The sequence below is a fragment of the Pinus tabuliformis genome, chromosome X (assembly GCF_031772625.1).
Source record: "Pinus tabuliformis cultivar Carrire ecotype Pingquan chromosome X, CPIR1, whole genome shotgun sequence".
Taxonomy (NCBI): Eukaryota; Viridiplantae; Streptophyta; class Pinopsida; order Pinales; family Pinaceae; genus Pinus; species Pinus tabuliformis.
Genome location: NC_142308.1, coordinates 554,432,424 through 554,453,813, shown reverse-complemented (window position 1 = coordinate 554,453,813; position 21,390 = coordinate 554,432,424).

Here is a 21,390-nt window from a genome sequence, read left to right as displayed (position 1 = left end):
TATTCAAAATGGAAGCAAAGGTTGATATTAAGTTTTACCAAGGCAAGATAGACACTCTAAAGCTAAATTATTGGTTGCAGCAACTCGAAGTGTATTTCAGTGTTCATCATATAGAGGAGGAACATAAGATTTCATTGAATTAGAGGGATATCCCCTAACTTGGTGGGAAATCCACACATAGACCTTAAGGTTGGAGGAGAGCCTCTAGTGACTAAGTGTGAGGACTTCAAAACCATCATAAAGTCACAATTTTACCATATTGGGTATGTACAGGACCAATGGATTTGATGGCACTATTTTGGGAAAACGTAAGGGTAAAGTTCGTAGGAGCACACCACAAAGTTCAGAAAGATGGCCATAATGCTAGGTATCTCCCCAAAGAACCTGGATGTACTCCTCAAGTATTTGGGGGGTCGACATAACCATCTATGGAAGCAAGTGATTCTATTCAAGCCCATATCGGTGGACAAGGCTTGTGTACAAGCACAGTACTTAGAGAACATAGGATTGAAGAAAGAGAAATCAAGTGGATTAAAGAAGGAGCAAGAAGACACTTATAAGGAGGGGAAGAAGAATCGAGAAGGGGGAAAAATAAAAAGATGAAAACCATTGATCCGGATTTGAACGCAACAAATTACTGATATAACCATACATATAGAGATGCAACATAAATAATACTTCATTTCATTACTGTAAAATACTGAAATATGCTTACAGACAGAAATGGAAATAAACTAGCTAGGGCGATGGTAGCTTATCTCTGAGAAGAGATGTGGCGGCTACATGCCTCTCAACTGTGTTACGATGAGGCTCGAAGGCCTATTTATTGTTGAGAAACATTGGAGAACCCTAAACATCCAAAAACCTAACACTAAAATCCGAAACGTCAAACTGTGGGCCCCGTTTGGGTAAATTGGTACATCAACTTCTCGGGGTCGTAACTTTGGCATACAATCTCCATTTGACGTGCACAATATCTCGCTAGAAAGATATATCTGAGAACTACAACTTTGGGAAGAGAAACATCGGTCCATGGACCCATGTTGCTCCCAGTTTTCTCAAAAAACGTCGTTTAGGGCCTCAAAATGGCTTCGGAAGTTCAGGACCCGAAAAACCGCTAAAATAGTAAACTGTGCTATAATTAAGGAAACTGAAAAGCTGAAAGAAACAATGGTGGGTGTCTAAGTGGACTTGGCAGGTGGCCACCAATATCCACCTGGATCATTCTTCCCCCTTAGGAAGCAATGGTCCCCATTGCGTTGAGTTCCTCCATGAGATGAGGAAACTTCTGCTAAACTTGGTCCCTGGTGAGCCACTTGCCTTGGTGAAGGAGTTGGCCTGCTTTGACAATTTGATACAGTTGGATATTCTACTGGCAAGTGTTCTTGATCCGTGTGTCCATGATTCGATTAGTTGCAGCTTGTTCCATGCAATCTGGATTTAACTCTGTGGGTGTGAGCCATTCTTCAATGTCGGATGTGTATAGTAATGGTGGAAAGTATGGCTGAAGGCGGTCCAAATTGAACACTGGGTGCAGGCCAAGGAATGGGGGAATGATGAGCTCAAATGCATTGTCTCCCACAACCTTGGTAATGGTGTAAGGACCATATCAGAGTGGTTTGAGTTTCCGATAGGCTCCGGTAAGGCGTTCCTTTTGCAAATGCAACCAAACTTTGTCGCCCACCTGAAACTTGTGTGGCACTCGATGTTGATCATGTCGCTGCTTGTACTTGGCATTTGATTTCTCCAGAATGTCGTGGACCTGCTGGCGAATATGTTGGATGTGCTCAATGAAGTTGTTTGCCTTATTTGTTTTGGACTGGACATGGGATGAATCTACGTGAGTAGCTGCAATTGGCATGGTCACATCAATGGGACATAGTGGCTGGAATCCCAAGCCCACCTGAAAAGGGCTATGGCCAGTCGTGTTGAGAATAGCAACAAGAAATGCTAAAAATAGCATTCAGAATATTCCAATTTTAATTTGTCCTTGAATTAAGATTTGAATTTAGTCTCACCAATTGCATGAAAAATAATTAATTAATTCATCTTGGATTAATTAGTTGGAGAAATTCAAGTTAGAAGTCTTTGTGAAGTCATGCAATAGTTATCCCTTAAATTAAGGAGATTATCCCTTAATTAAGGAGATAAGATTGAGTTACTTTGAGTTGTAATTAGTTAGCTCAGTTTACTGAGTTAAGTCCAGTTAAATTAGTTCCAAACAGTTTGAGGAATTAATTGTGAGTTATCAGTCAGTTGATGCATGCATGCACTCAACCAATGTACTCTAGATTACTGAAGACTCCCTCATCAGAAACTCATGCATGTATATTCGGAGAAAGACCCAGTTGAGCTAAATGTCAAGGACAAGTTACTATCAGTTGCAATTGTTTTCCGATAAAGGAAACTCATCCATGCGGTCAAGATAAGGTTCCTTTAGGATTGCACAGTTTTATAGGGTGTGAGATCAGTGTGAGTGATCAGTGTTACACTTGGTAACAGTAGGATCACCCAGGAGAAACAACGCAAGGAAGTAGGAGGCTTGGAGGGCAGAGGAGAGGGTTTGTGAGAATCCTTGTTTGCCTGTGAGCATCCAGGAGGATTGTAATGAGAGTTGGCTAGTTGTGAGAGCTAAAGCTGTGTGTAATCCTAAGATATTTCCACCTTGTATGATAATACAGATAGCGAGGTTTTTTAGCTGAGGCTTTCCCCTAAGTATTTTCAGTGTTTCATGTGTATTGATTCTTCTTTTGGTTATATGTGTTCAGCTTGATCTTGCTCAAAGTTTTAAGCTTCCGCAAATTTGATAGTAGAAGTAGGTTATAGTATTTTGCTTTGGTATATTGCATTATCGGGTTAACTTGCGGCAGTTTCTCTACAAGATGTGTAGAGAGCATAATTTCTACATGGTATCGGAGAAAAAGTGATCAAAGCTGTGAACAGTGTACTGAGAGGGGAAATTCGAAGTTTGAAGTTTGGGATTGAAGGTACAAATCAAATTCATCTCATACTTCAGGTTGGTCAATGGTGTTCTATGGCTTGAGACTCGAGTATGCCTTGGATGGCATCTCGAATTACATAGCATGGAAAGATCGCATGGAAGTTGTATTAGAAGACAATGGTTTGAAGGATTTCATTGATCAAGAAATCCCAAAGCCAGGTTCAACCAATGCATAAGAGTTTGATGAATGGAAGAAGTGTGTGGCGAGGGTGAGACGGATCATCCTTGAGGGAGTTCGAGACCATATTGTCTCGAGTCTCCATGGGAAGGAGACTCCATTTTCAATGTGGAAGACATTGAAGGACCTATATCAGAACAGTAGCGACCAGAGGAAATTGGCACTCAAGGATAAGCTTCAAAGAATCAAGATGGAGAATGGTGATACTATTTCCACATATCTGAACAAGCTCACCACTTGTAGAGATGAGCTTGGAAGTGTGGGAATAACTACTTCCGATGATGATATGGTGAGCCTCGCTCTCCTTGGCCTTCCAAAGAGCTGGAATAGCTACCAAGACTCTGTGAATGGAAGGGAGAAACTGCCGGATTGGGATGACTGTGGTCGGATGTCATGCAGGAGGAGATCAGTAGGAGCACACGAGATGGTTCTTCATCCAAGGATGATGAATAAAATCTAGCCTTAGCAAGTAAGGCAAGGAAATGGAAGGAGAAGGATTCTCATCCCAAATCGAATTATTCTCATGGAGGGAAGAAGGGTGACAAATCTAAAGTGAGATGCTTTAATTGTCACGATATGGGTCATTATGCAACTAATTGCCCATCGAAGAAGTCCAAGAAGGGATCCTCAGAAGGATCTGAAGGTGAGGCATCAGCGTCTCAGTTTGAAATGGACTTTACCCTCATCACATGCATGGTTTCATTGATGATGGGTTATGGTTGGTTTCTTGACAGTGGAGCCTAATTCCACATGACCGGCGATAAAAGTTTATTCAGTACCTTGGAGGAGAAAGACCTCAAGATACTCATAGAGATGGGTGACGATGAAAGGTATAATGTTTCAGGAGTGGGCACGGTTGCTTTTTAGAGGGAGCATGGAGCTCTTATCACCTTGACAGATGTGAAGTATGTGCCTGGACTAAAGAAGAACTTGGTATCGATCGTGATGTTGGAGGACAAAGGCTATGATGTTGTCTTTAGTAAGGGAAAGGTTTTCCTTAGACACATCACCACGGGACAGGTGAAACAGATCGGTTCATGGGTACAGAACCTATATGCTCTTGAGGTTCAAGATGCATGCAAAGCCTTGAGGAGCAAGGCCAATGTTAGAGACTTGGTGGTTGAGAGGGAGAGTAAATTACCTCTCAACATGCAGCCCCAAAAGAAGTCTCGGACAATTATGGAGGAGCCACAATTGGAGATGCTGAGAGGAGACCGAGTGGAGGCATCCACTCATGCAGAGACCTCTAGTAGGGGAAATTTCGAGCCAAGTGGGCAGAGGGATCACATGTAGCCATACCTCCAGGTGTGAGGTGGGGCGATGTGAAGTGATAGTCCCAAGAAGGCTGAAATTGGGCAGGGTTCATTGAGAGGTTTTATCTCATGGATCATACCTTGCTACGGGAGCCCAAAGTACATAGTAGCAGGAGGAATCAGTGGGATTGATGCAGTCAGAGATCAAAGTGATAGAGGCTAGAGAAGTCAGATACTGAAGAGCACAGAGAAGGATTGACAACAGTGCAGAAAGGTAGAGGCAGCCGAAGTGTAGAGTTTTCAGTCGACAGAGGCAATAGTAGTCAAAGACTTTGATGACAGAGGCATCATACTGATTTAGGTTGGATGTTTTTTGTTTTTGGAGTTGCTGGAGCAACAACACTAGAGGGAAGTTTTGCATGCAGAACATTCCAAAGGTTCAGGATCGGGATCGAGTTGAATTCCTTTCTTGTCGAGAGGGAGTGTTGAGAATAGCAACAAGAAATGCTAAAAATAGCATTCAGAATATTTTAATTTTAATTTATCCTTGAATTAAAATTCGAATTTAGTCTCACCAGCTACTTGAAAAATAATTAATTAATTCATCTTGGATTAATTAGTTGGAGAAATTCAAGTTAGAAGTCTTTGTGAAGTCATGCAATAGTTATCCCTTAAATTAAGGAGATTATCCCTTAATTAAGGAGATAAGATTGAGTTATATTTGAGTTGTAATTAGTTAGCTCACTTTATTGAGTTAAATCCAGTTAAATTAGTTCCAAATAGTTTGAAGAACTAATTTTGAGTTATCAGTCAGTTGATGCATGCATGCACTCAACCAGTGTACTCCAGATAACTGAAGATTCCCTCATTAGAAACTCATGCATGTCTATTTAGATAAATACCCAATTGAGCTAAATGTCAAGGACATGTTACTATCAGTTGCATGTGTTTTCCTATAAAGGAAACTCATCCATGCAGTCAAGGTAAGGTTCATTGAGGATTGTGCAGTTTTACAGGGTGTGAGATCAGTGTGAGCGATTAGTGTTACACTTGGTAACAATAGGATCACCCAGGAGAAACAATGCAAGGAAATAGGAGGCCTGAAGGGCAAAGGACAAGGTTTGTGAGAAGCCTTGTTTGCTTGTGAGCATCTAGGAGGATTGTACTGAGAGTTGGCTAGCTGTGAGAGCTAAAGCTGTGTGTAATCCTGAGATATTTCCACCTTGTATGATAATACAGATAGCGGGATTTTTTAACTGAGGATTTCCCCTGAGTATTTTCAGTGTTTCATGTGTATTGATTCTTCTTCTGGTTATATGTGTTCAACTTGATCTTGCTCAAAGTTTTAAGCTTCTACAAAGTTGATAGTAGAAGTAGGTTATAGTATTTTTCTTTGGTATATTGCATTATCGGGTTAACCTGTAGCAGTTTCTCTACAATATGTGTAGAGAGCAGAATTTCTACAATTCAAGCTATGGAGAACTCGGTTGTAGTTGTGCTGAACATAGAGAAGGCTCTCATCCCATGTGCTTGGATGCTTTGCGTTGTACATACGCAGAATGTGTACAATCATCCTGTTCACAACCTCTGTTTGGCCATCAGTTTGAGGATGGAAGGTTGTGGACTTAGTGAGTTTGGTGTCCAACATCAACTAGAGACTAGACCAAAATGTACTGAGGAACCTGCTATCCCGATCTGAGATGATAGGCTGTGGGATTCCAAAGTGTACCCACACTCGTTCAAAGAAGAGTTTAGTAGTGGCTTCTGTTGTGATATTCTTCTTACAGGCTCCCATAATGGCCATCTTCGAGAACCTATCGACGACCACAAAAACATAGTCATTTCCATGCTTAGTAGAAGGAAGGTCAGACATGTAATCCATGGAGATGGATTACCAAGGTCGACTAGGGGTAGGAAACGGGGTATAAAGGCCTTGCTTCTTGATGGTCGTTTGGCAATGGCATAGGCAGTGCATGATTTGATGTACTTCTTGGCATCCTGTCAAAGATTCGGCCAATAGAAATACTTTTGCATTACTGCCACCATTTTCTCGACCCCGAAATGCCTAGCAGCCTGATTGTAGTGTGCTTCCCAAATCATCTTGGCACGCTCGCTTGAAGGAACATAAAGGTGACCCAGGTGGCATAACAGGGCATCCTGGAGGTAAAAATCTGGAACATGCTGACCCTTCAAGAGTGTCTGGTATGTGTGGCCAAATTCTGGGTCGCTTTTGTAAAGAAGTGGCCAATTAGAAGTCTCGTGCCCACAAGAGTTGAGCACGGTGGTTAACGACATGATCGGGGGTCGACTGAGGCAATCTGAAACATTATTAGTGCTGCCCTTCTTATACTTGATATTCAAATGGAACTGTTGTAGGTATGTGGACCATTTCTGATGGCGATCATTCTGTAATTTCCCTTGGGTCTGTATGAACTGTAGGGGTCGATGGTCTGTGTGGATGACCGTTTCCTTCCCCACAATGTAATGCTTCCATTGTCGACAGGCCTGCACAGTGGTATACATCTCTTTGTCATAAGTGGGATGCCTTCAGACTGTGTCTGAAAGTGTCCTACTATGATATGCCACTGGATGCCCATGTTGAGTAAGGACTACCCCAATAGCATAGTCAGAGGCATCTGTATCAACCTCAAATAGTTGTTGCAAGTCTGGTAATGTAAGCATTGGTGCCGAGCAGAGGTGATCTTTCAACACTGTGAATGCCTTCTGTTGAGATTCAGACCAAAATAATTTTGCTTTTCTCCTCCCTTGGTGATTTGACTCAAGGGCCAAGTGATATGAGAAAATCCCAACATGAACCTGCAATAGAAGTTGGCAAGACCTAGAAAGCCGTGGAGCTCTGTCAGAGTGGTTGGAGATGGCCAATCCCAAATGACTTGGATTTTGGCTGGATCCACATGCACCCCCCATTCATCAATAATGTATCCTAGATACTGAACCTGGGTTATGCCAAAAGTGCATTTCTCCAAATTGGCACATAAATTGTGTTAACAGAGTGTTTTGAGAACCTGTTGGATGTGGTGGAGGTGCTCTTTCCAACTCTAGCTGAAGATCAGGATGTCGTCCAAGTATACCACTACAAATGAGTTGGTGAATGGCCACAAGATGTCATCCATTAGCCTCATGAAGGTTGCAGGAGCATTTATCAATATGAAAGGCATAACCAACCATTCAAAAAGGCCCTCCTTGGCTTTGAAGGCAGTCTTACACACATTGGAGGGTTCGATTGGTACCTGGTGAAATCTTGACTTAAAATCGATCTTGCTGAAATATTTTGCCCCCTTCAGTTGGTCCAGGAGGTCACAATCCATGGGATCGGGTACCTATTACAAACAATGATCTTGTTCAATGCCTGATAGTCAATACAGAGTCTCCAAGTCCCAACCTTCTTCTGTACCAATAGGATCGGGCTCCCACAAGGCGATGAAATCGGACGGATATGACTTTTTGCCACAGCTCCTGAATCTGCCTCTTGATTTCATCGTTCTCCAGCATGGAGCGCTGATAGATTGGTCCATTGGGCAACAATGCACCTAGGGTCAAATCGATGGAGTGCTTGACCTAACAGTGCAAAGGAACCCCTGCAGGGGAGGTGAAGATGTCCTCGTACTCCTCCACGACCTTGTCCATCTGTAGTTGTCGTGCAGAGGGGCCTTGTCTAGAGGTCATGGCCACCGTCTTCTTCTTTCCTTGAGGGTGCATCATCAAGAAAACAATTTTCCCGGTTTTGGAAATGAGCTTACTACATTGTTTTGCAGTAACCAAAGAGATGGCAATAGGCGGTGCTACCTCCGGTATCCTGTACAACTTATTTCCCAAAGTAACAATAATAGCATGGGACCTTGATTCATACACAACATGTCGCTTCCACAAGTATGGTTGTCCTAATAATACAACACAAACATCAAGGGGAGCAATGTCACAGAATACCTCATCCATGAAGGGCTTGATGTTGTATGGAAGATGACACTGCTGGGTTACACGAAGATCCTGTCCTTGGTGAAGCCACCCGATGGTGTACGGTTGTGGATGCACTATGGTTGGTAAGCCTAGCCGCTTCACAACCTCTGCCAAAATGAGGTGCTTTTGGCTTCCGCTATCGACAATGAACTATAGCGGGGAGTCCTTTACCCACATCTGGGAGTGGAAGAGATGCTCCTCCTCCTCTGGATCTTCGGGTTCCTCCTTCTAGATCTTCGTGGTGGAAACGGTGGCGTTGGGCTCCACATCGGTAATCTGCTTCCATTTTTCATTCCCCTTGTTGGGTTCTGACTCAGAGTCGGAACATGCATCTGATTCTGAAACCCTTAGCTCGGTCACTAGTGACTGCTTGGCCGGACACTCACTTGTGTTGTGAGTGGAGCTCTTATAGAACTCACACCACTTTCCCGTGTCCTTTTTTGGCTTCGAGACACTGTTATTTCCTTGTAGCTTTGGCGGGTTGTCTTGGGCCACCCCGCCTTGGCTTTGTCCTTTGTTATGCGGTTTGGGGGCACATTTCCCTTGATTCGGATTCACAAATCCAAAGTCTCGCTTCTTCTGTTTAAAATTTTGCTCGATCTTGACAGCATATCGGTATGCCGTGTCGAGCGAGGAGATGTTCAGGAATTCTATTTCTTCTTGGATGTACTTGTGCAGGAAGCCATGTATTTGAGTACCAAATGCTACTTTGAATCCTTGATACCCAACTTTGTGCGAAGGGTATGCAAAATATTGGTAAACTTTGGCACGTCTTGGTCCCTTCCCTGTCGCAGCGTGGTCCACTTTATGTATTGATCCTCATAGCTTCTGACAGGGTAGTACTACTCCTTGATGGCAGTCCGGAATGAATCCCAAGTGGGTGCGACTGAAAAAAGTGAGGTCGTACTTTTGTCCTTCTACTTGCAGTAGGTTTCCCACCAGTCCTTGACGTGGGGGGTGGCTTTGAGAAGAGCGAAAGTAATATTTTCTCGGCCAAAAAAATTATGAACAGAAAAATACCCTTCTAGCATATTTAACCATTTATCTATGGCGTCTGCATCTATCCGACCCTCAAATATGTGAATGTCAAAGTTATCTTGTACGTTAAAGGGTGTAGAACTTCTAGAGTAACTGCTAGAAGTTGATGTATCGCCCTTGGGTAGCCGCTGAAGGATCTGGGCAAAGTTGTCCATCATCGCATTCCTTTGTCGGTCGAGGGCCTCTTCAAGCAAGATTTTGATAGGATCTCCTGCCCCCTCGTCTTTCTTTTCATTCTCCATGGGAGGCCGTAGGGATTTGCGAGGCTGGTCTTGCAAAGGTTCGACCAGTTCAAGCCCTAACTCCTTATATCTCGACCTCGTTGGGGACATGCAAGGAAAGACAGAGAAAGAATAGGCCGCTCTAATACTATTGATCTAGATTTAAACAGGAACGCAACAAATTACAGATATAACCATACATATAGAGATGCAACAGAAATAATACTTCATTTCATTACTGTAAAATACTGAAATATGCTTACAAACAGAAATGGAAATAAACTAGCTAGGGCGATGGTAGCTTATCTCTGAGAAGAGATGTGGCGGCTACATGCCTATCAACTATGTTACAATGAGGCTCGAAGACCTATTTATTGTTGAGAAACAATGGAGAACCCTAAACATCCAAAAACCTAAACCTAGAAGATGAAACACCAAACTGTGGGTCCCATTTGGGTAAATTGGTACATCAACTTCCTAGGGTCGTAACTTTGGCATACGATCTCCATTTGACGCGCACAATATCTCGTTAGAAAGATCTATCTGAGAACTACAACTTTGGGAAGAGAAACATCAATCCATGGACCCATGTTGCTCCCAGTTTTCCCAAAAAACGTCGTTTAGGGCCTCAAAATGGCTTCGGAAGTTTAGGACCCGAAAAACTGCCAAAAATAGTAAACTGTGCTATAATTAAGGAAAATGAAAAGATGAAAGAAACAATGGTGGGGGTCCAAGCGGACTTGGTGGGTGGCCACCAATATCCACCTAGATCAACCATGAAATATTAGTGCAAAGATCCCAACAACCACTACAACCATTGCAACATTGATGACCATACAAAGGAGAAGTGATGGAAGTTGCATACAGAGCTTAACTCAAAAAACAAAAAGAAAGACAATAAGAAGAAGAATTTCATGGCCACTGATTCAAGAATCCAAGTTGCAAGCAACTAAAACATGGATGAGAAGTGTTGAATTTCCACGACCTTATTTCTAGGTTAGAGTCTTAAATCATTGACGCTACCAAACCAAGAATCTCAACCATAAACTACTTTGCACAATAGAAATATAAAGTAGTAAATCACATATGCAAAAATATACACACTTTTTAACAAAATTGTACAATCACCAATCTTCGTTATATAAACCAACTCTGAATAATACAACAATCTATGGTATACAAGTTACAATGACAAACTTTGCTGCAACTTCTATGTCATATCTTGTCCTTCCGGTCCTTTGCTTTTGCACTGCTCACTAGTAGTGCCTTAGTCCATCAAGGCCACTACACATTAAGACTCCAGAAGGGCTGCCACCTAACAATGCTACGTGTCACTTCTACTGCATGTACACGGGCACATAAATATGCTCTCTAGGTTGGTCAATTCCCAAGCTCCAATCTGCCTTCTATAACCTCTTTCATCCATCAAAGCACCACTCATAAGGCTGCAAACTTCAGCCAATATTTAGCTCCTCTTCATCACTTCAACATAGCTTTTCTAAGGCTACTTTGGGAAGCCAACACATTGCCCTCCACCAAATCAATGGCACCCAATAATATACTGTGGAATATTCTCCTAATTGGGGTTTCTTCTCGCTCAAGACAATCCCAATACATGACTCCCACTGGTTGCAATGCTGATCCAAATCTAGTCACCAAATTGTGACCCAACACATACCAAAAGCTGCTATTACGACTTGCTGCAACACTGCAATTCTAGGATTGGTTAGGGCATTAACCAAAATCCCTTAACAACCCAATGAACTAGCCCATAATTTTCTCCTTTTGTTGCAATTGTCTTCCAAGTAATTGCTACCCTTTATGCTGCTCTCCTAGGGTAGTTTACATCCCAAGACATGGGACTATCTCCGTAAGAGTACTGTGGCACCCTTCAACACCCAAACTAGGGCCGCGACAACCTCTTGGGAGGACTATCCACCCTCCAAAGTATCCCCAAACAACCTCGTTGCTCATGCTTGGGCTATGACCTCCACAAACAGGGTTGCGACTCTCTAAAACAACCTTTTGATGACCCTGTTTCACCCTTAAAAAAATCCGCACCCCACACAACAAACTCAACCTCTTTTAATGATTTTAGACCCCTGTTAAGTTCATGAACAATCCTCCTCCTCCACGCTATCTAGGCCTCCTTGTTGCTTCCCCAATTCATATCTATGCGAGTTTCTTTTTTAGGTATGTATTGCACAAGATGGATGAGGAATATTCCTCCACTTCACCTCATATTTATACACAACATCAGGGCTCCACGAATTCATGAAGGGACATGTCTCTTAGACAATTTTACTTCAAGCTTACATGACTTGAATACCAAATAATTATTTGTCAACTTCAAAAATTCATTTCTCCACTTCTACAACTTGAATTTTGATGATTCCCAAGCCATTGGATTCTCCTTTCTGCCCTTTATCGTCTCATGGCATCACATGTAGAAATGTGCTCCTAGAATTGCTCAAAACACGATTTGGTGCAAAACCCCATACTTGGGTTCCAAGCCCACAAGTGACCCTTGTGGCACTTTTCCCTCCAAACCTTGAACCCTAGGGCTTGGAGTACCTCCCAAGTTATACAAATAAACACTCCCTCTTAGCGAGGGAGCTACTTCCAAGGCTAAGAAGTAACTCATCATCATAATTGCTACTCGCAACACTTTCCCAACTCTTGGCACTCACAATCGCAACAATCCTGTACGATGAACTACACCCTTCTCGGAAGTGTCGTTGTCACTATTGGAAGCACCCTGATTCTTCTTCTTATCCTGTAACGTCTTCCACTCTATCCATGATTCCTTCTTGACAGTTGTAGGAGAACCCTTTCTCCCCATTGACCACGCACTCTTCTTGGACTGCAGAGTCTCCCTCTGAATCTGCAATCTCCCTCTCGAACTGGACTCCCTCTTAGTCTTTGGAACCTGGACCTTCTGAGGAAGGTATACCTGTTCCTTTGAATCGTGCACCTAAATCTACACTTGCTCCTGCTTCTCTGGAACCTGCACCTTCTCCACCTGCTTCTTTCCATGATCCACAAGCTTACCCGTCAACCTGTAGAGACCATGCTATTTAAATCCGAGTACAATCCCATGGGAATTAGAGCCTCTAAGCCTGAATTTTGCCTTCCCATCCTAGAACAAGACCTGAAACCCTTTCCTCTTGATCATTGAGACAAAAATCACGCTATATCTTAGTCTTGGTACAAACCGTACATCCTGGACCTACATCACACGTCCTATCTCCATCTTGAATGGCACAACTCAAGATCCTCGGATCTCCAATTGACTCTTGCCACCCAACACCATGTGAAACTTCAAGTCCCATTCAGCTAGAGTCTCAAAAACCTCCCGCGACCCTGTCATATGCTTCATCGCACCACTGTCCATGTACCATCCATCCTCATCGATAATACCCTACGAGAAATGAGAGATCATGGAAAAGTCCTCCTCTACCAATCTCCTAGTGAGATCAGCGGTTTCATCAGAAGTGGCAACACCGATGACCTTCTTTCCTTTCTTCTTCTCATCATCTCCCTTCTTCTTCATCGAACATCTCGATGAATAATGGCCCATCTCGCTACAGTTGAAACACTTGACTTTACTCAAGTCCTTATTTTTCTTACTCTTCATTCATGCTGCAAGTGCCACACCATCATCGAAAGACTCTTCTTTGGATTAAGATCCTCGTCTCGCAACTCTTCCTGAATTAAGTCATCCCACAACTTATCCCAATCTGGTAGCTTCTATCTAGTAATGATTCATTTGATGAAGAGATTCCATTCCTCGGTGACCCCTTTCGAGGAAATCCTTACCATATCTCCTTCTAAGATAGCCACATCGATGGCAGCAAGCTCATCTTTGACCTGAGACAATCTTGTCAGGTACGAGGTCACATTTTCACCCTTTATCATCTTGGTGGACTTCAACTTATCCTCCAATATTGGTACCCAGTTCTAGTTCTTATTCTGGCACAAATTATGAAGATCTATCCACACCTCATGTGCGTTGTTCTTCCCAATGAAGTATTAGGGCATCCTTCACACGATCTAGGATGATCAATCTCGCTCTCGCATCCAAATATTCAAATATTTACAGCTCCTTAGGGTCGGTTTGCTTCTTGATCTCTTTTTCGGTGAACTTGCAGATCTTGTTGACCTGCAATACCAACTTGATCCTTTCCTTCCAAGGACTGTAGTTGGACAGCCCCTCCAACCTGTCCTCATACTAAAGACCTACATGCAACTTTGATATTGTAGTGAGCCCTTCACTTATAATGTGACCAACACCCTCTCACACTATACTTCGCTGTGCACAACTTTGATTTACTTACTTCCAAAGGAGCTCAAACATCTTCTTATACCATGTTGAATTTCAATGACCTTAGGTCTAGGTTAGAGTCTTAAAATCACTGATACTACTAAACCAAGAATCTCAACCATAAACTACTTTGCACAGTGGAAATATAAAGAAGTAAATCACATATGCACAAATATACACACTTTTTAACAAAAATGTATAATCACCAATCTTCATTATATTAAACCAAATCTAAATAATACAACAGTCTGTGGTATACAAGATATAATGAAAAACTTCGCTGCAGCTTCTATGTCATATCTTGTCTTACCGATCCTTTGCTTTAGTCCATCAAGGCCACTACACATCAAGACTCAAGGAGGGATTCCACCTAACAATGCAACATGACACTTTTGCTGCATGTACATGGGCTCATAAATCTTGTCTCTAGGTTGGCCAATTCTCGATCTCCAATCTGCCTTCTAGTAGCCTCTTTCGTCCATCAAAGAGCTACTCATAGGGCTGGAAACTTCACCCAATATTCAGCTCCTCTTCATCACTTCAAGATAGCTTGTCTAGGGCTACTTTGGGTAGCCAACACACTTCCCTCCACCAGATAAATGGCACCCAGTAATACACTATGGAATATTTCTCCTAATTGGGGTTTCTTCTCGCTCAAGACAATCCCAATACACGGCTCCCACAGGTTGCAACAATGATCCAAATCTAGTCACCAAAATGTGACCTAACACATACCAAATGATGTTGTTTCGACTTGTTACAATGCTGCAATTCTGGGACTGGTTAGGGCACTAACAAAAATCCCTTAACCACCCAATGAACTAGCCCAAAATTTTCTCCTTTTACTGCAGTTTTCCTCCAAGTACTTGTTTCCCTTTATGCTGCTCTCCTAGGGTAGTTTACAACCCAATACATGGGACTGTCTCCCTAAGAGGGTTGCAACACCCTTCAACACCCAAACTAGGGTTGCAACATTCTCTTGGGAGGACTATGCACCTTCCAAAGTAGCCCCAAACAACCTCAATGCTCCTCCCTGGGATGCGACCTCCACAAACAAGGTTGTGACCCTCCAAAACAACCTTTTGATGGCCCCGTTTCACCCTTAAAACAATCCGCACCCCACATAGAAGACTCAACCTCTTTTATAGATTTCAGACCCTTGTTTAGTTCATAAACAATCCTCCTCCTCCATGATGTCTAGGCCTTCTTTTTACGTCCCCAATTCAGAGCTATGTGAGTTTCTTTCTTAGGTATGTATTGCACAAGATGGATGAGGAATAATCCTCCACTTCACCTCATATTTATACCCAACATGAGGGCTCCATGATTTCATGAAGGGACATGTCTCTTGGATAGTTTTACTTCAAGTCTACATGACTTGAATACCAAATAATTATTTTTCAACTTCAAAAATTCATTTCTCCACTTCTACAACTTAGAATTCGATAATTCTCGAAGCGTTGGATTCTCCTTTCCACCATTTTTCGTCTCATTCCATCACATGTAGAAATGTGCTCTCCGAAATGCCCAAAACATGATTTGGTGCAAAATCCCATACTTGGGTTCCAAGCTTGCAAGTGACCCTTGTGGTGCTTTGCCCTCCAAACCCTAAACCCTAGGGCTTGGAGTACCTCCCAAGCTATACAAATCAACAATCACATGTACATCAGTGTAGAAGGAGGTGAATCTGAGTAGACTTCAATAACAAAAAGATAAAGAAATGACCAAACTATTCTATATAAAGATACAAGTCAACAAGACAAATATTGATGCTATGTTTGTCTCAAGTAGGTGAATTTCATTGCAGTAGATCTAGTCACGAAATTGAGGTTGGAATTCCATGATTATCCAAGCCCATATCCATTGGGATTGGTAAGTAAGGATGTAGAGTTGAAGGAAACAAAGAAATGCAAAATTAAATTTTCTATTAGTGCTAATTTTTTTGATGAAGTAGAACTAGATGTGGTTCCCCTTAATCTATGTGGAGTCGTTTTTGGGATTCCCTACATGTACATGCGACATGGAATATTTATGTGGAGAGTAAATTAGTATTGACTAGTCAAGGATGTAAAATCATTCACCATAAACACACACAAAGGAAAGTAAAAAATTTCGTTGGTAAGTGCCAACCAAGCCAAGAAATTGATTAGTTCCAACAAGAAGTATGTTTTGTTGTTCTTAAGAGAAAATCAATTTGTAGAAGAGTCAATAAGAGGCAAGGCATGCCTGGAGGGATGTGATAAGAAGCAAAAATAGTAACTAGAAGAGATGCTACAAGCCTACATGGATGCATTCTAGGAGCTTAAAGGGTTACCACCTAAGAGGGAAGTGGAGCATGAGATCTAGCTATTTCTAGATTCTCCATTGCTAAACATTAGGCTTTACAAGTAGTCTATTATAGAAGCAAGGTGAAGAAACAATGGCAAAAACTACTGGAACATGGTGTCATTCAACCGAATATATAACCATGTGGGTCACCCATCATGATTGTGCCAAATAAGGATTGGACTTGGTGGATTTGTATACATTATAGGGTGTTGAATAGTATCACAGTCAAGAACAGGTACCCTTTGCCTAGGATAATTGATCTACTAGATCAATTAAAGTAAGAAAAATACTTGACCAAGCTAGACATAAAGTCTAGATATCACCAGGTTCAGGTCAGAGAAGAAGATACTTGGAAGACCACCTTCAAAGTAGGCAAGGTTTGCATGAGTGGTTAGTCATTCCATTTGGCCTATGCAATGCACGAACTATGTTTATGAGATTAATGAATGATGTATTGAGTCATTTTATAGATTCATTTGTTATTGTCTATTTGGATGATATACTAGTATATAATGCTACCTATAAGGAGCACATCTCACATTTGACGTAGGTGCTGGAGACATTAAAGAAGCACCAACTACTAACAAATCTCAAGAAGTGTGAGTTTGTACAACAAGATTTGGTGTATTTGGGGTATGTGATAGGTGGAGGAGAGTTAAAGATAGACCCTGCCAAGATGGAGGCCATCATGAAATTATCGATGCCTACTAATGTTTATCGGATTAGGAGTTTCCTTGGGGAAACGAAATTGATATCCTCATTTCTTAGTAGTAGCAACACCACTCCATGCCATAACAAAAAATGGTAAGAGTTTCTAGCGGGGAAAGGGTTAGTAGAGGGCCTTTGAGGAGCTAAATAAAAAGACCAATTAAACACCAGACATGGCATTACTAAACTTGCAATAACCCTTTGAAGTGGAGACATATGTGAGTGGGTATGCTATGGGAGCAATCTTGAAGTAGGGAGGAAGGCCTGTATGTTACCGTTATGAAGTATTTCATGGGGCAGTTCATAACTACCCTAGCTATGACAAGGAGCTCTATGCCTTGGTGCAAGCCATGAAGAAGTGGAAGTAATATCTGATGGGAAAGGAGACAATAACTCACATAGATCACCGATCACTATAGTACTTGCAGACCCACAGTAATCTAAATCTGACCAGACATTACAAGTGGATGGGGTTTCTATAATAGTTCATTTAGTGATTAAGTACACAAAGGGAAACATAAACAAGTTGAACAACAAGCTTTCCAGGTCACCCACATCAAATATCATAGCTTTGGGAACTTTGATGCACATGGAGCCATTCATCCATGATACATACATATAGGCATATTCAAAGGATGAGGACTTTAGGGAGGTGTTTTAGCAGTTGCAGAGTCATTGTTGATCTATTTTTGTATGATAAGTCTTGTTGTGGTAATAACAATTATAGATTTATAAACATGTGCTTGCTTCTTTCTTTTTGTGCTAAGGTTTACTTAGTTGTTGGTGCTTACAAACAGGTAAATTTCCTTAAGTTAAACAAGGCATTCATGAGAAAAATAACTTCAAAAACTAGTAATGAATATAAAACATGTACAATACAACAAACCATCAAAGAGACACATTAACACAATGTTTTGATGAAGGATTTCACCCCTCTTGGGCTACATCTCTTTGGTCCGACTTCCATGGCTTGAGCCTCTGTATTAGCTCAATGTGACAAAAATGATGTTTAAAAATCTCTTTGGCTCTTGATACCTGCACCAATGTGTTTAGAATGTCCAAATTAACCAAGAACACATCTTTTTGAGCTCAATTTCGTCAAAAATTGCTCAAGATATGCTGCATTCAATGTTTCCATAGGAAACCCCGCTAAATCTGAAGGAGACTCCAGTTAGCACCACCAAAACTGGCAGTTTCGTCGAACTTGACGCACCTCCAAAACCTCCGCTAACTTAATCCATCATTAACACAGGTTTAATTAGTTCTAAATGGAATTAGGGGCGTTCTTAGCAATGGCCCTAACCCTTGGTTTCGATGCTTGGTCGCATAGTGAGGGGGCTGGCCTGTAGGGCTGGCTCCCTCTGTCTCGCCGTCGGCAATTCCGGGCACTTTAATTATCACGCTGCCGCCTCCCGTTTCAAGGTCTACGATTATGGCCCAATTGTTGGCAATGATAGTTGGGCGGGGGAGGTCACGGGTTTGACCTCACCTCCACCTGTCCCGTATAAGATTTTGCGACCCATTTAAATTGGAGTTTTCCCGCCAGTTTCAGATTGCCCCCAAGACATTTGAAATAATTCGAATTTAAATTATATATATATATATATAGATAGTTAAAAAAAACTATATAATATATAATAATATTTAAATAAAAACAATTTCAAATTCCACCTTAGGATAATTAGGAAATTTCACCTTCACACAACCAAACTGGCGAACCTGGAAGTGGCACTTGTCACAACCTCATTGGGCGAAAATTAAATAAGATTCCCCTTGCTGACTGGACTGCCATGTCATCATTCTGTCCTATTATGCAATTTTTTTCACTGTTTAGGAAAACGAACGACAAGCCTTTTCTCCTTCCTACGGATTCCGTTTTTAGTGAAACGAATTGCTTTGCAATTGTCTTTGAGAAATACGCGGTCGTTCAAGTTTCGAGCCAATCTGAGAACTTTGATTTTTGAGCTAAATACTCAACACCTGTTCATTCCTCCCCACTTGAAGCCTTTTGGACCCCAAAAGGTACTATCAATTGTTTAGCAGGTGACGGTACAACTCCCTCACCTTCTCAGTCTGCAACCATTTGGCTTGAGAAGGATTTTGTCTGTTGAGTCCCATTCTAAGGTATTCCACATCCCCTCTCTTTGAGGTTCTGGTTCTTTTGTCAAGTATGAGATCTTGCTAAAGCTCATCTAGATATTATGGTGAGAAATCATCTATTGGTGGCAGCTGAACATGCTCTCCTTTATCATCAATCAAAGGAGGCTCAAACAATCTCAAATTCTCAACATTAGCAACATAGTATATTTGCATATAAGGAGGCAAATCAAGCTTGAATGCATTATTACCAATATTTTCCAGAATTTTAGAAGGACCATAACGGATTGGTTTCCACTTTTTACCTTCCCCTTGAAGTCTCTCTTTGTTAATATATAACCAAACTTCGTCGCCAACTTGAAATTTGTGATCAACCCAGTGTTTGTCATGCCTTGTCTTGTAGCTGCTTTGACTTTTCTCAAGTTGTTCTTGCACTGTATGATGTATCAACTGGATTTTCTCTATGAACTTCCTTGCCTTATCGATGTCACTATGACCTTCTATGGAAACATCTTTCTCAAAGATGAAGTCCAATGGCGATCTTGGAAAGTATCCATAACATGCCTCAAATGGTGATGTGTTTGTGGAAGAATGCTTTGCTATGTTGTATGCATATTGTATGTAATGCAACTATTCATCCCACAACTTGGGATGTTTGCTGCAATATCCTCTAAGAAGATGAATAACTGTTCTATTGACCACCTCGGTTTTTCCATCTGCTTGTAGATGAAAGTTTGTACTCTTCTTCAACTTTGTGTCCATCATCTTCCATAAATTTGACCAAAAATTCCCAACAAATCAAGAATCTCGATCACTTACAATAGAAGTAGGAAGACCAAAATGAACCCAAATGTTTTGAAAGACAAGATGAGCTGTTTGTTCAGTTGTAATTTGCTTTTTACATGGTGTTAGTATACACATCTTTCTGAACCTGTCTACAACTACATACAAGTAATCATGACCTTTCCTTGACAATGGAAGACCTCCTACAAAATCCATTGAGATACTCTCCCATGGACATGAAGGTACTAGAAGTGGAGTGTATAAACCAAGTTTCCTATTTCTAGGCTTACTTGTAGCACATAAAGAACATCCTCTTGTAAAACGAGAAACATTATCCAACATGCGTGGCCAATAACAATACCTTTGAAGATGCACTACTGTCTTGCCTACACCAAAGTGTCCAACAATCAATGAAGTGTGCGCATTTCTTATGATATTCTTTATTTCTCCCCGTGGAATACACAACTTGCCCAAGTGATACAACAAGTTGTTATGTACATGATAATCCAACTCTTCAATTTGGTTTCCTTGACTCAAGCTTGTATATACTTCTTGAAAGTCACTATCATTTGAATATTGTTCTATGTAACTTTCATGCAAAACATAATTATGCTCGAGTATAATAGATGAATTTACAATACGCCTTGAAAGCATATCAAATACCTTATTGTAGATTCCCTTTTTATACCTGATAACCAAATGAAATTGTTGTAGAAAACCCATCCATCTGAAATGTTGTGATTGCTGCAACTTTGACTGTGACTGTAAATACTGCAATGGTTGATAGTCGGTATGGATGATGGTCTCCTTCCCCATCAAATAGTGCTTCCATTTCTTAACACTTTGTACCAATGCATAAAGTTATTTGTCATACGTGGGATAATTAGTTACAGCTCCATTAAAAATTTCAGAATGAGATGAAATGGGCTTACCATGCTGCAATAGAACTGTGCCCATGGCATAATCGTTTGCATCTGTTTGAATCTCGAATGGCCATCTAAGATCCAGAAGTGCTAATACTGATGCTGAACTTATCTTTTGCTTCAAAGCATCAAATGGTTTCTGTTGTACATCTCCCCAATGGAAGACTTTCTTGACACTTGTCAATGCATGTAATGGAGCTGCAATGGAAGAAAAAATAGCAATAAACTTTCTCCAATATTGTGTTACCCCTAAAAAGCTTCTTACCTTTGTAACTGTATTGGGCTTGGACCAATTCATAATGACCTCAACCTTATAGGGGTCTATCTTTAGTTCACCTCCTCCAACAATATGTCCCAAATACACCAAAGAAGTCTTGCCAAATTCAAACTTCGACATCTTTAAAAACAACTGTTCTTTTCTCAAGACATCAAGTACTTTGTTTACATGCATGATATGTTCATCTCTTGACTTGTTGAATATGAGGATATCATCTAAGTAGACAATGAAAAAATCATCTAGAAATGGTCTCAATACATCATTCATTACTCTCATGAAAG